The sequence below is a fragment of the Schistocerca gregaria genome, chromosome 5, assembly GCF_023897955.1.
Source record: "Schistocerca gregaria isolate iqSchGreg1 chromosome 5, iqSchGreg1.2, whole genome shotgun sequence".
Classification (NCBI taxonomy): domain Eukaryota; kingdom Metazoa; phylum Arthropoda; class Insecta; order Orthoptera; family Acrididae; genus Schistocerca; species Schistocerca gregaria.
The window spans coordinates 527,980,692-527,992,416 of record NC_064924.1 but is presented as its reverse complement, the minus strand read 5'-3'; the positions used below and the strand labels follow the sequence as shown (position 1 = coordinate 527,992,416).

Below are 11,725 nucleotides of genomic sequence, written 5' to 3'. Positions count from 1 at the left end.
GAGCTCTCTTGATCATTCAATGGTGGGTCCTTGTCTCCCCTCCAGAAGTAACAGTAAAACAGTGCTATCCGAAGAGAGTGGATTGTGACAAACAAGTGAATAACAGCATACTATTCACAAGATCTCTTAGTACATCTGGTTCGTTAAAAAAGTGTTGACACTGTTTTTCTCCGTGCAGCTGGGTATTCATACTATACGTTCTGTTGTATCGTACATTCTACATCTACATCTACATCTACATGACTACTCTGCAATTCACGTTTAAGTGCTTGGCAGAGGGTTCATCGAACCACAATCATAGTATCTCTCCACCATTCCACTCCCGAACAGGGCGCGGGGAAAACGAACACCTAAACCTTTCTGTTCGAGCTCTGATTTCTCTTATTTTATTTTGATGATCATTCCCACCTTTGTAGGTTGGGCTGAACAAAATATTTTCACATTCGGAAGAGAAAGTTGGTGACTGAAATTTCGTAAATAGATCTCGCCGCGACGAAAAACGTCTTTGCTTTAATGACTTCCATCACGTATCATATCTGTCACACTCTCTCCCCTATTACGTGATAATACAAAACGAGCTGCCTTTTTTGCACCCTTTCGATGTCCTCCGTCAATCCCACCTGGTAAGGATCCCACACCGCGCAGCAATATTCTAACAGAGGACGAACGAGTGTAGTGTAAGCTGTCTCCTCAGTGGACAAGTTGCATCTTCTAAGTGTCCTGCCAATGAAACGCAACCTTTGGCTCGCCTTCCCCACAATATTATCTATGTGGTCTTTCCCACCGAAGTTGTTCGTATTTTTAACAGCCAGGTTCTTCGTTGAATTGACAGCCTTGAGAATTGTACTATTTATCGACTAATCGAATTCCAACGAATTTCTTTTGGAACTAATGTGGATCACCTCACACTTCTCGTTATTTAGCGTCAATTGCCACTTGCCACACCATACAGCAATCTTTTCTAAATCGCTTTGCAACTGATACTGGTCTTCGGATGACATTATTAGACGGTAAATTACAGCATCATATGCGAACAACCTAAGAGAACTGCTGAGATTGTCACCCAGGTCATTTATATAGATCAGGAACAGCAGAGGTCCCAGGACGCGTCCCTGGGAAACACCTGGTATCACTTCAGTTTTACTCGATGACTTGCCGTCTACTTCTACGAACTGAGACCTTCCTGACAGGAAATCACGAATCCAGTCGCACAACTGAGACGATACCCCATAGGCCCGTAGGTTGATTAGAAATTCGCTTATGAGGAACGGTGTCAAAAGCTTTCCGGAAATCTAGAAATACGGGATCAACTCGAGATCCCCTGTCAATAGCGGCCATTACTTAGTGCGAATAAAGAGCTAGCTGCGTTGCACAAGAACGCTGTTTTCTGAAACCATGCTGATTACGTATCAATAGATCGTTCCCTTCGAGATGATTCATAATGTTTGAATACAGAATATGCTTCAAAACGCTACAGCAAACCGACGTCAATGATATAGGTCTGTAGTTCGATGGATTACTCCTACTACCGTTCTTAAACACTGGTGCGACCTGCGCAATTTTCCAATCTGTAGGTACAGATCTATCCGTGAGCGAGCGGTTGTATGTGATTGCTAAGTAGGGAGCTATTGTATCACCGTAATGTGAAAGGAACCTAATCGGTATACAATCTGGACCTGAAGACTTGTCCGTATCAAGCGATTTGAGTGGCTTCGCAACCCCTAAGGTGTCTACTTGCCCTCTGCCAAGCACTTAAATGTGAATTGCAGAGTAGTCATGTAGGTGTAGATGTAGATGTACTTCTAAGAAACTCATGCTAGCAAGCTGTTCGTGTTTCAAATTCTGTAGTAGTTTGGCTCAGTAGAACTTATTGTCTATACTGTGCTCCGATTACTTTGGCGGCTTTACAGGGACAGCGCGTAACAGAACGAGTCTTCACCAAGTCGGCAGTGCGGGCAGCGAACGCAGTGACGTAACGGACAGCTGCCTACCGTACAATATGGCGAGGTTCTCTGTGGAACGGACCCCGCGCTTTCACCTGCGACACGCGGATGCCTCCTGTACGCGGTCCAGACGCAGCATAAGCAGCCGTAAAAGGAGATGAGGCTGTGCGCGAAGCGGTCGTAGCTTCAGACAACCCATTTGTCTGTTACGGGGATTCGTCCTCTGCACCTGGTCAATGGCTCCATACGGAAGCAGTGTCACGTTACTCTTACAACTGTACGACCGTAAAACGCAATGAAAGATAATGCGACCTGCAGCTTTATTTCCTTCCTGGAATTCATGAAGTAATTCGAAATACAACGACACCAGTTTTTTAACTTGGTAATCAGTTTGCGGCTGTGCTACTGTGAACAGTCTTCATTAGGTACTCATATGGGTGGGGTACATTTTCAATGAGAGGAAGATTCGGGTTTAAAGTCCTTTCGAGGACGAAGGCAGAAGGAAACAGATACTGTCGTTTTCGAGGAAGCCATCCTGGCATACGTCCTGAACGACTTACGCCTGCGACATGGAACCCAAATGTGGATGCCCGGTCTGGAGTTTAAACCACAGTCATTCTGTCGCAAGTGAGTGTATTGTTCACTGTGTAACGTCACTTGTGTCCTAAAGGGAGCGCAAAATAAAATTTGCCAGGACAATGCACTGTCTGGCAAAAAAGTGAATCGCCCAAAATGGGGAAGAGGAACGAGATGAAGCTTTACGGCTTGAGAGGCTGGGTGGTGTTATTTCAGCGATTAAAAGGCCGATACAAATTTACAAAGAATTATATCAGTTTGGCGTTGCATCCCCTTTCGCCTGAATGCAGGCATTGTTGCCGTAGGGAACGGTCTCATAAAGTCGTTGTGTCCTCTCCTGTATATACATGGATACTCTTCAAATCACACTTACGTGACTGGCAAAGGGTTCAACGAACTACCTTCACAATATTTCTCTATTATTACACTCGCTGGTGGAAAAAACGAACACCTATAACTTTACGTGCGAACTCTCATTCCCCTTATTTTATTATGATCAGTGTTTCTTCCTATGCAGGTCAGCGGCAACAAAATATTTTCGCATTCGGAGGAGTAAGCTGGTGATTGAAATTTCGGAAGAAGACTCCACCCCAAATCCCATATCATGTCAACAGCACTGTCTTCCCTATTACAATTAAATCATTACCATGCCATCTTCATATCGTTAAGGCTAACCGGCTGATGACCTCTTTCAGTGCGAATGCACACGAATTGCTGAACTCTTACGGGACTCAGTGTATTCTCTGCCGCGAGTAATGGGTATAATGGTACGGGCACTGAGAATGTAGTGTGTGGACTATAAGTTGAAAATGTGGGTCTCACGGGGAGCGTGCCAGAGATAAATCCCTGTGTTCCGGTGGCTCAGATGGATAGAGCGTCTGCCATGTAAGCAGGAGATCCCGGGTTCGAGTCCCGGTCGGGACACAAATTTTCAACCGTCCCTGTTGGTGTATATCAACGCCTGTGAGCAGCTAATGGTATTGATTTAATCCTAAGTTCATTCTAGAGAGCTGCACTGTCACCAATGGCATCTGTTCTGTCGGACAAGTCCGAAAGAACAGATGCCATTTTCAAACTCTTCCCTACTGTCGCGCAGTGTGGCAGCGCGGTTTGAGGCGCCGTGTCACGGGTTGAGCGGCCCCTCCCGCCGGAGGTTCGAGTCCTCCCTCCGGCATGGATGTGTGTGTTGTTCTTAGCATAAGTTAGTTTAAGTAGTGTGTAAGTCTAGGAATCGATGACCTCAGCAGTTTGGTCCCTTACAATTCACACATATTTGAACATTCTTCCCTATTTCGCGATAGTACAAAACGCGCTGCTCTTCTTTGAATTTTTCGATGTACTCCGTTAATCCTATCTGGTAAGGTTCCCAGACTGCGCAGCAGTGCTCCAGCAAGAGGACGGACATGTGTAGTGTACGCAGTTTCCTTAGCAGATCTGTTGCAACTTCCGTTCTCCCAATAAAACACAGTCTTTGGTTCGCCTTCACCACAACATTTGCTATGTGTTCTCTCCAATTTAAGTTGTTTGTAATTGTAAATCCTAGGTATTTAGTTGAATTTAAGGCCTTTAGATTTGATTGTTTTTTATATAACTGAAGTTTAACGGATTCCTTTTAGCACTAATGTGGACGACCTGACCTTGTCCATTGTTTAGGGTCAACTGCCAATTTTCGTACCTTACAGATATCTTTTCTGTATCGTTTTGCAATTCGTTTAGGTCTTCTGATGACTTTACTAGACGATTGCGCTGCGGTACTCCCTAGAGTCTTGAGTACCTTCACCACAGAGCGACTTCTCGATGTATACGAAAACGTCATCTGCAGAAAATACCATCAAGTTGAAAAAGAAGATGACTGATTTTTTCCAAACGGTTTAATTAATAATCAATAAGGACGTTATCCTCTACACTAACAACCTTTGGAAACCGCCTGCACCGGAACATGCAGCAGCGCGGGGTAGCCGCGCGGTCTTGGGCGCCTTGTCACGGTCCGCACGGCTCCCCCTGTCGGAGGTTCGAATCCTCCGTGGGGGAGCGAGGGAGGGAGGTAGGGAGGGAGGGAGGGAGGGAGAGGGGGAGAGAGAGGGAGGGAGGGAGAGGGGGAGAGAGAGGGAGGGAGGGAGGGAGGGAGAGGGGGAGAGAGAGGGAGGGAGGGAGGGAGGGAGAGGGGGGAGAGAGGGAGGGAGAGAGAGAGGGAGGGAGGGAGGGAGAGAGGGAGGTAGGTAGGGAGGGAGGGAGGTAGGGAGGGGGGAGGGGGAGGGGGAGGGGGAGGGAGAGGGAGAGGGAGAGGGAGAGGGAGAGGGAGAGGGAGAGGGAGAGGGAGAGGGAGAGGGAGAGGGAGAGGGAGAGGGAGAGGGAGAGGGAGAGGGAGAGGGAGAGAGCAAAGTACTGCAGTATTTTTCAACGGAAGTTTTTAAGTCAGTTATTGTAAAATGTAGTAAATACATAAAACAAGGTTCATGAAGCGTAAACAAATGTTAATACATGATGATGGGTTGAGCATAAAATGAATGTTCTCTCGAGAATGAGTGTTTTCAAGAGTAATTTGTTGGCTTGGCGTGTATAGAAAGGGGCGAGCGCCATTCATATCGATGCGTTACACCGTAAACGATAAGGTCATGGACGCTATAGTCCTGACATCATGCGCCAATAGCGCCGCTGTGACGTGACGTGGCGGCCTGCAGCCTTAAGGAAGTATGTGACAGAGGCCTGCGGGTCACCAGAGGTTGCCCATGCCTGGTTTAGACGAAACAGCTCGTTAAAATTTTTTTGACGTGACCGTTTCAAGTACGTGACAGAGGCTGACCGTGTGATCGATCACTACTCTATTATTAATTTGTACTCTAAGCTATTTTATACGAACGCTATTCGGAAAGTAAGGAACGATCGGTCGTGAAATGGAAAACACAGTGAATACAAAACTGTTTTCTTTACTACAGTTAGCTATACCTTCAAGCTACTTCTCTACACAGTCGTTGCTCCGATTTCGACATCTGCTGTAGCATTGTACCTACTTTCCTATACTCTCGTCATAGAGGGCAGTCTTCTACGCTTTCCGACAATTTTCTAGGCTGCACTGCAGCTCGTTGTGTCTGCCAAATAGCCATCTGAGCAGAGGCGAAAGACAGAGGGAGCCAAGTCCGGGCTGTACGGAGGCTGATCAAATATTTCCCATCGAGAACGCTGCAGGGGCTTCCTCACTGCCCCTGCAGTGTGCGGCGGAGAACTCTCATTAAGGAGAAACTGTAGGACAGTTGCGTTACGTGGGGTTGCATCAAATCACGCATCTATCCTTCGCAGGAGACAGTATTTTCTAGGCATCTTTACCAGCTCACTGAGCGCTCAGGTCTGAAAAGAGCGACGTTAGTATCTACAATCGTACTAGAGACACTGGGCAACACATCTGTGCAAAGCTCCATCGGATTTTCACTGTGGTTTCCATTCCGCGACCGATCGTTCCCTGCTTTCGAATAGCCCTCGCATACAAACAAGGCCAATACATCTTATTTATATGAGTCACAGGCTCCTCAGCACTTATGACTCACGTTTATAATTTGACCCTGCTTTAAGGTGAAGATAGTGTGTCAACGATTTTGCGAATACTAAACTTCGTAAGGCAGGCGTTTTCTGTACATGACTTAAAATCGAGTCGGTTGTCGCGTCCCGGCAAAGATCCTATCAACATCTTGTGTGAAGGTGTGGACTGCGTAGCGCAATAAATACATTGACAGTATCTTTGTTGTGGGCTGAGGTCTACTATATCATCTCTAACGGAGTGAGATGGAGAGGAATAGTGTCTCCTAGAATGCTTAGCGCAGAGGATTCTGGAGAGGAGAGGGAACGTTGTGACTCTTAGGAAGTTAATAAGGGTGCAAAAACTTAAGGATTCAATCTAAGAATAATTTATTTTGTCACCTTATTCGGAGAGATGTATTACAGCGCCTGTATATCTTAACAAACCAATGAGTACAGCCTACCACACTATAGGTTAGGTCTTTTTAGTAAATCCCGATATCTGAGTTCTACCTTGAACTAGCAGACAAGAGAGCTCTCTGCTTGCCACTCGTTCCAACAAGCACAAATAAATACCTTAATCACAACTGGAGACAAATTCGAGATAACACTTGTTCTTTATATTCTGACAGACAGAAAATGTGCAAATGCAACTCGTTGTTACGAGAGACAAAATCTATAGTGCTTGTTCGTTTCTAACAGGCAGAATACTCTGGATAACAACCGTTCCTGGGTCCTTGTCGGAAACTCAGACGTCCTCTTTCGAATGTGTACAGAGTACAGACTCCTCGCCGCCTTAATGCAGCAGCATCTAAAGCGACTTCGAGGCTCGGCTACAGTGCTGGTCCCGGCTGCATTTCACAGCTGCTTCTTCAACAGCTTCCTGGAGATGACTGCTTCTAACTCTAGTTACCGACTGACTTGGCATCCTGTGTTGGCCGCTTATTACTGATTTTCCCATAGTATCGCTTTTCCCAGATTCTTCCGAAGGTCTTCGTAATGACTGGAATTTTTCGAACGTTCTGGCTGGCTCAACTGTATTGCTTCTGATGGTTACAGTCACTTTGGCGCCTCCAAGCTAGTCTGGGATTGTTGTGCTCGCCGTAATTATAGCAAGGCCACTTTTTCAGCTGGTAGTCAATATGTCGCATCTCATATGGAATTCTGGCCCAGAAAGCCGCTTCCTGGTGCCCATTCGACACCATACATGTTTGTTGTCTTAACATTAGTACTCCATAAAGTTTCTTTATTTTCCTAGCAGCCATAACAAAGTAATTGTATGTTTTAGTGTTTTAAATCCTCTCTAGTGTTGTATGTATAAATTAAGATTTGTACAAAACTGTTTTTATCTCAATCTTAAATCAAAATTAGTACCTAAATGAAATTATAATTTCTAGGACTTCATTGGCTGGCCAACCTAACCTGTACATCAGCTGGTAGTGCTCGCATCTTGATAACAGATAGACTAACTCCTCCATAATCGCCGGCCGGAGAGGCCGAGCGGTTCTATGCGTGGATGTGTTTGATGTCCTTAGGTTAGTTAGGTTTAAGTAGTTCTAAGTTCTAGGGGACTGATGACCTCAGCAGTTAAGTCCCATAGTGCTCAGAGCCATTTGAACCATTTCCTCCATAATCAAGATTATTATATATATATATATATATAGAGAGAGAGAGAGAGAGAGAGAGAGAGAGAGAGAGAGAGAGAGAGAGTGGGGGAGAGAGAGAGAGAGTGGGGGGAGAGAGAGAGAGAGAGAGAGTGGGAGAGGGGGAGAGAGAATGGGAGAGGGGGAGAGAGAATGGGAGAGGGAGAGGGAGGGGAGAGAGAGAGAGAGAGAGAGAGAGAGAGAGAGAGAGAGAGAGAGAGAGAGAGAGAGAGAGAGTGGGAGAGGGAGGGAGGGAGAGAGCAACATGACACGGCAAAACTATACAGGAACGAAAGGAAGTATATACGGACTGTTTAAAGGCGCCATCATGGCATTCACTTGCGTATTTCAAATACCAATTGTACTTGTGGCACACGCTATTTACTTCTTGGAAAGACTCATAAAAACCCAGCAGACTGTCGTTGCATCGCTACCAATTAAGTCCGAGCAGTGGTCGGACATAGTTGCATATTTATGCTGCCGTACCACTTGCTACAGTTGATGAGAAGAAGACGGCCAAATTCGTATTCGTGGCTGGGTTGATGTAACTCAGTAGTGTTATAAGGCAGACTAACGTGTAGTCGTGGCAATAACTATCAGATCAGGCGAACACTAGACTGATAGCAGGAACGCATAGCTGCGCTGAAAGTGTAAGACAATGAACACGTGTTGACTACTTGCTGGGGGAGGGGTGGGAGGTGTCTCTCAGCCTATACCGTGTTTTACGAGTTAACACGATGATGTGTTTCACATGAAGATAGGCATAGTTCTGCAAGTAATGTGGGATTAGGCAGGAATCGACAGTGCCAAATGAAGGGATGCCTCAAAAAATCAGACGGCGCCAGTGTTTTACCGCAATAACACGAAACGCATTTGGTGATAAAAATATGCGTTTTCTTTTAGTTAAAAAAATTAAAAAAACATGATGTGTAGCAGAAAATTTATGATGAAGGTACAGGATTCTATAAGCTCTATTTGGTCGACTATCTCCCATTTCTGGCAGAATAACCGTTCTTCTGAGGGTTTTGAACATGGCACTGGAAAGCTAATTTCAAAACGATAAATCCAAGAACGACCTCGTAAGAGTATCACTGTAATGGTTAAATACGTTTTGCTGCAAGGGTTATCGCTCGAGATACCTGCAAGGAAACACGCCACTGCTGCGCTGCAGATTTCTGATGGAAGTGTGAGAACAATGCCGCACAGGGAGCTAGGGATGCATCCCTACCAAACATGCTACTGAAAGTCATCTGCAAAGAAGTAGGTACAGCACGTTCCTAGCAAACGTCTTTTGTTGTTTAGAGATCGGTGTGTCTTTTTAGTACCGTAAAGGGACTGAAGTTTCGATACAGAGCGGTAGCTTACTATCTAGAACTCCGTAAACGTCCGTTCCACTGCCCCGAGCTGTAGGCAGTAGCGCTGTAATTGTACATAGCGTACTAATCCGTGGTATATGGAAGAGTAAGATTTTACGTCAACTACTTCTTGTCGTTGTTCACGCTTTTGGTTTTTCTGTATTACGGCGCTCGACGTAGAGTTCATCACTGTCCATTATTACAGAGCGAGTGTAGTGAAAATAATTTATAAATGACAAAAACCAACTATGTAAAGATCTGCATTTAGTAGCATCCCACCCCCTCAGTCACATACGCATTTTAGTTTCTCATTCTTACAAAATCTGCTAAAAGACTGACACACCCACGAGAACAAAACATTAAAATGATGATGATTGTGCTGTTTACCACGCAACACACGTTATGAGCGGACCACTTAGTAACACATCCAAATATCCTCTCTACTATTTAATGTCGTTTCAAAAAAGCTGAAAATACACGTTTCACTTGTCATTTTCATTATTTAATGGGTACAATTCTTCCTTTAAACCAGGGACCAAATTTACGACAGATTGTAAAACAAATGTAGACAAAATATGCTTCATTGAAAGTAGATTAGTAAACCATGCCTTCGGAGAACGCGCAGGCGTGCAACAACGAATGTGTCATCTGCGCGGCTGGTTGAAGGTACCCCATGGTATTATGCCGGACTCTAAAGTTGAAGGTTAGAAGCACTCAGAAATTGCCTTCTGTGTTCCCACCGGTACGCAACACTTTGGGTAAGAATGCTCTAACTGCACTGCGGAACAGACATCTATGCCTTTGGTCAAACCCTCGTAAGCTACGTTTATAAACTGCTTCGTCCCCTCGATTCCCACACGGTCAGGTATACTTTTCTTTGTCCCTGTATTCGGTAAAGAATATCTCGGACATCCTGAACAATTTTTTCAGCCCGTCGCAAGTGATGGGTGATTGCACGGTTCACAATTACCTTGACCGGAGGCCAGAACTGTGAAAATCGAGAAAATCAACCGACATGTATGCAACCCAAGACAAATGATGGCATCTAACAAGATTGGTGATTTCAGAACTTTGTAGCTACAGCACAATCTTTAGTCGATCACTAACTTCTGAACAGAAATTTTACCATCTCACAGTGATATTGGTCGGCTAATACGGTCTCCCAATTTCATACAACGTGTCTTGTTAGTTTCTCCACGTGCTCATTCCGCAACTGTTTGTTAATCAATGAAACACCGCTCCAATTGCTGTTGATAACTTTACTGTCTCGGCCTCTGTTTTAGGCCACTTCCAAGTACCTATGAAAAATGATGCAACAGAGAAACGACGTTCGAATGATAAAAAGCACGAAGCAGATGGAATTAAATTGTTACGAACCTTGACATACCCACGTTTCTCACGATATCAATAGGCACGTAATATTTTAAATGCATCTGGCTTATACTTTTATCATTTGAACGTTATTTCTCTATAGCATCATTTTTCAGAACCATTTGAAAATGACCTAATATAATGGCTGAAACTTAGTTATAAATAGCAACTGAAGTGGTTTTTCATTCATTAAAGCAAGGTGTTTTTCTTATCTAAGCATGTCTAAGTTGAGGAACACGCAAGAAGATAAGGTAACTAAGAACAGTTAACCGAAGCAATGAAATAAAGTAACGAACATTAGGCCTTAATGTCTCTTCGAGGACCAGGTCATCAGAGACGCATCACAGCCTCATAATGGACACGAGAACGGAAGGAAATCGGCAATATCCTTTTCCTGGGAACCATTCGGGCAGAAACTTTCAGCAATGCAGCAAAATTGCGAGAAGGCTAAATCTGGAAGGCTGGACGAGGAGCTGAACCCCGGTTCGTCAAGTGCAGCTAAGAACAAGAAGTTGTTACAATTTCGAGCTTGCGACCTATAAAACGACAAAGAACTCTGAACTGTTTTGGGTGGGACCCCGCGAGTAAATTTCTGCCTAGCAGAAGAGATGCAGTGGCTATGCATACAAAGAAAGATATTTACTCTTTGAACAGTTTAAATGCGTTGACGCTGTATCCCAGATCTAAAAGCTAATCATGGTAAGTTTTTGCAGTTAACTGAAATGATGCTCTGGCCACAAAATTTCACGCTGTGTTCCAGGAACATAGAAACATATTCCTTTATCACACTAGAATAACTTTCAGTGGCCTGGCATAAGCAAAATACGGATCGTGAGTCAGTGACACTGTTCGATGTTGAAATATAATAAAGGCAATGTGTTAGCCCTTCCACTCACTAGAACTGTTACAGCTTTCAAACGCATTTCTTTAAAATAGTTTTAAAGCCCCCACTAACAACTTCTTTATTACAATTTTCGAATCCCATGATCCCCTTACAATGATTTCTCACACAAATATCCTAAGAAGGAACTTGAAAACACTTAACTGCAACTCTGGTATAATTTTAGGACTTGGTTACCCACGCTAGCAACACAACGTAAACAATTTTAGAGAATGCACCCTTTTGACGAGAGCATATTTTATCTGAACAGTGTGTTGCAATACACTCAACTAACGAGAAAGATGATGTTATGCGTACCGGGAATAACTATAGTGCTGCTCGCGTCACAGACAAAATTACTCGTCGGAATATTACAATTCTACTCGTCTGAATATTGCAATCCAGCACCGTCCTCAGTTTTCAAAAAATCCTATTTTGTACAAAACC

At 44.3% G+C, this 11,725-nt stretch overlaps 1 non-coding gene across 1 annotated transcript; it reads left to right on the top strand.

Moving 5' to 3' along the window:
- The first annotated feature begins 3,369 nt into the window (after positions 1–3,369).
- On the top strand, positions 3,370–3,443 carry Trnat-ugu (transfer RNA threonine (anticodon UGU)). The gene has a single exon. It is a non-coding gene; the product is annotated as a tRNA-Thr (tRNA).
- Positions 3,444–11,725: the final 8,282 nt, after the last annotated feature.